This window comes from Cornus florida, unplaced genomic scaffold, assembly GCF_030987335.1.
Source record: "Cornus florida cultivar Cherokee Brave unplaced genomic scaffold, ASM3098733v1 CherokeeBrave_3.0.0_Hap2_Chr10, whole genome shotgun sequence".
In the NCBI taxonomy this organism is placed as follows: Eukaryota; Viridiplantae; Streptophyta; class Magnoliopsida; order Cornales; family Cornaceae; genus Cornus; species Cornus florida.
In genome coordinates, this window is record NW_026775580.1 from 42963595 (window position 1) to 42967918 (window position 4324).

At 37.3% G+C, this 4324-nt stretch overlaps 1 pseudogene; it reads right to left on the bottom strand.

Annotated features, from left to right (window-relative positions):
- Nucleotides 1-3811: 3811 nt before the first annotated feature.
- Nucleotides 3812-3910, bottom strand: LOC132280375 (small nucleolar RNA R71; annotated as a pseudogene).
- Between the last annotated feature and the right edge of the window lie 414 nt (nucleotides 3911-4324).

Consider the following 4324-nt stretch of genomic DNA (forward strand, 5'->3'; position numbering starts at 1 on the left):
AACACAGTAATGGACTATGTACTCACACAAGTAGAAAAAAAATCACATAAAGCATATCAATGTATGCACCATACGATCATGCTAAGAATAACAAGCATATGCAATACTTTAAAGCAAACAAGCATAACCCTTATGCTAAGTAGACAAGCGTAAATCAACATGTTAAAATAGACAAGCACATACAATGTACTGAAGCCAACAAACATATACAGTATGCTAAGGCAAACAAACACATACAATATGCTAAGACCTACAAGTATATACAATGTACTCAGACATTGTGAACAACCATATATATCATGCTAAGACAGTTAAAGAAAACTTCTAAACATACGTCCACATAAGCATGTAAATATGTGTTCACATTCAACATGTCATTAAAAGCAGTTAAACACATAAAGCATGGCAACACAAGCATGATATGCACCCAAAACCCGTCATCCTAAGGTTTTCGAACCTAGGAGCTCTGATACCACTTGTCGTGACCCTGGATTTTTTAACCCAGTGTCCTATGCTGAACTAAAGATTGACCCGATAATGAATCCAGATGCGGAAGCAAAAGAACAAGACAATGGTCTCTTAAGGCATAACACACCTCTAAGACCCTAAGATGACCTTACATGAGGTCACAAAACCCAAAGGAATTAACCAGAAGTGAAATCTAGAATGAAAAGGGGTCACTTGTGATGAGCGCTGAAAAGTGCGTATTTAAACCCCTTAAGCTTAGGCATTCTAGTGCCTTTATTTATCTTACTTTACCGTTTTAGATTGATTTCGTATTATTTCCATTTTTAGGCACTTATCTCGAAAATAAGCTAACTCAGCCAAATAAGAACTTAATTGAAGTAATTCTGGGATTAAACAAAGAAAGAAGTAAAGTGGAGAAAGAAAGAAGCAAATGAAGCTAAAGGTGGCAAGCAGCAAAGTTCGATCGATCCAAGTTCAAAGTTCGATTGATCGAACAATGATAGATCTCAACACTTCAAGATAGATCCAAGCCTTGGCCCAAAAGCATAAAGTCCAAAAGTTCGATCGATCTAACACCACCCTTCGATCGATCGAACACTTTTGTCCTTTTTCAAATGATTGATCCTATCCACAGCTGTACCACCCACTAACCACTTTTGTCCTTTTCCCAAAAATATCTCCCAAAATATCTCAGATTTGTCTTTTCCCAAAAAGCTCAGCCAGTTGGATCGATACAGCCTAAGTTCGATAGATCTCAGCCAGTTCAATCGATCCAAGTCCAAGGTTCGATCGATCGAACTTCCTCCAGTGCGAAAAAGTTAAATTTCCATCTCATTGAAAGTTGTCCTTTGTCCAATCATTAGGGAATATTGTGTGCACGACCCCAGCTCATTTTGGGTGTCATTTTGGCCTACCTATATAAGGATAAGGATTACTTTTTACAAGGGGAGCATATATCATTTCCATATAATCTCTTAGGGAGGAAGCTTAGAGGATGAGGAGGCTAGAGACACCATTGGAGTTCTTCATCAACAAGGAGCAGATTTCAACCATGGAGTTAGCCCTTGAGGGTTGGAGCAACATCACCATGAGTGGCTAAACATCCTCTTGGGGCTAGAGTTGGCCCCAAGCATGCTTTCTATATCTTAATCTTGTGTATTATTGAGGGATTAGTGTTGTAATTGATGTTTTGACACTTTGATATATATAGACCTTGTTTATCCAATGATTTATGTGGTTTAATGCTTCCAATTGATCATTTCATTCTATCCATGTTTCTATGTATACTAGAATAGATGTTCATGTGCTTGTCTCTAGATATTGTGTTATTGATTCATGCCTATGTGTATTGATGCTATAGATTTGGAGATAGTCAAAACATAGTGCTTAAAGGAATGCTCTTGTGATTCTCTTGATGGGTAATGCTTATTCCTTGATGGATTGTGCCTTTCCCCTAGTTTATTTTCATGATAGTAGTGTAGATGTAGTGTAGTTGTAGTGTAGTGTTAAATGTGAGGACAATTTATGCTTGTTGTTTGATGATCCAAGCTTTTGAATGTAAGTAGCATATGTCTCTAACCTTGTGTTGTATTTGGATTGTGAGCTTAATGAAAGGATTAATGACTTGTTTTGATCTAATGTGCCTTTCACATGTTGTTTAGACAATATATGCTTCATTGCTTAGATATATTGTGCCTTTCATATGATGTTTAGATAATACATGCTTAACTAGTCATCCTTGCTTGTTGAATCAACCAAACACACACACACCAATATTGCAACACACCATTTGCCCTCATTAATCACTTGTCAATGGTATAGAAATGCATTGCTTGGTGGTGATCTCTAAACCCCAAGATCTCTCTCTCTATTACTTACTCTTAATTGCATTCTTTGTTATTACTTAGTTTAATTTAGTTGTTCTTTAATCAACCAACTAACCAATTGTTTGATCACTCGACCTACTAGCCCTAATAACAATTCCACAACATTACTCAATCCTCATAATCCTTTGGGACGATCCCTACTCGCCCTAGCAATATTTATAGTGAAAGGTAGTAGTGGCTTCTATAAATGTAAAACTCTCGGGCCTCGCCTTATAATCCACACACTCTCTCAAGCTTGATGTGGTGAGGTGGCATACACCCACATCAGTTTTTGGCGCCGTTACCGGGGATTGATTGATTAGATTTGGCAACGTCAGATTTGTGGAATTAATTAGGATTAGTACTCTTTTAATCATGTCTTTATTTTTATTTTTATTTTTCTTTTTGGTTACTTATTGTGTTGTTCTTATTTGATAAGGTGCATTGTTGGAGAGGAAGCAAGTAAAGGAGCATTCAAGCTAAGCAAGCAAGAAGAAAAAAGCTAAAAATTCTGAAATTTTGCTAAGCTAAGCTTTAAATTTGGAGTAGAAGTGCTAAAGGACCTTTGTGAGACTTTCTTTACTCAATCCCTTAGTTAAATCGTCAGCCCACGTGGAGGCTTGTTTTTAATTGTTCTTGCATCATTGTTGTTAAAGCATGGGAGTATGACTTAAGTGTTTATGGAAGAAGTCTAATTGCATTGTTGTGAAGGCATAATGTTTGTCGTTCTTTGTGCTTGTTGTGTTTTGCATTGTGCATGCATGGATGTCATTCATTGAGACAAACTCTTATCCCTCTTTATTTGCATTTTGAATCTATCGTTAGAAATCCTAAGGGAGGAGGAAGTTCAAATAGAACCAATCTATCAATGGATGACTATAATGATAATCATGTTGAGGACCTTGGTCACATAGACCAACAAAGTATCATTTATCCCAATGTGCACAACGAGAACATACAAGTGCCTAGGCCATTCATTCACCAACCACCACAACAATAAGGCTAAGTTCCATATGGAATGCCAAGGCCAATGTATGCTCCACAACCTCCCATCATCAATCAAGGATTCAAAACCAAGGTGTTCATGTTGTACCTCAAGTAGCTAATCCACCTCTTGCTTTAAGAGACCATTATGTGCCTAACGAGTATAATGCACCTACATGCATCCAATTGCCTCCATTTAGAGCACATCATTATGAAATTAAGCCACAAACCATTCAAATGCTTCCTAATTATCATGGACTTCCAAGTGAAGAACCTTACAAGCATTTGGATGAGTTTCTTAAAGTATGCTCCATCGTAAAATATACGGACATGCCGAAAGAGGTTTTAAGGCTTAAACTTTTTCCATTCACCCTCAAAGACAAGGCAAAATATTGGTTTAACAATCTTAGGCCTTTTTCAATCACTTCTTGGGTAGAAATGTAACAAGAGTTCTTGAAGAAGTACTATCCGATTTCTAAGACCAATGCCATGAGAACCTCAATTCGAGAATTTTCACATGGGGATGGAGAAACGTTTCATGAGGCATGGGAACGCTTCAATGAATTACTTAGGAAGTGTCCACATCATGACATACCCAAATGGCAATTAGTTCAATATTTCTTTAAGAGCTTATCGGACAACTATAAGGGTATGGTTGATGCTTCCATGGGTGGCTCATACATTGATAGGCATGATGATGACGTGTGGCGGCTTTATGAGAGTATGAGTGAAAATTATTTGCATAGAACACTATCATCCAAGAATGGTAGAAATTCACAAGGTAGGAAGAGTGTTGGCTTACATCAAGTCGACCATTCAAATGAAATAGCCGCCGAAATGAAGTCTTTATCTCAAAGGTTTGATTAATTTTTTATTAACCAAAACTCGACGAACCAAGTATCTTCCTTCCCTAACCATTCTCATTGTGCATCAAATGAAACATGTATGACTTGTTCTAGTGTTCTTCATTCTACTTCTCATTGTCCTCACGGACAAGTGCAAAATGA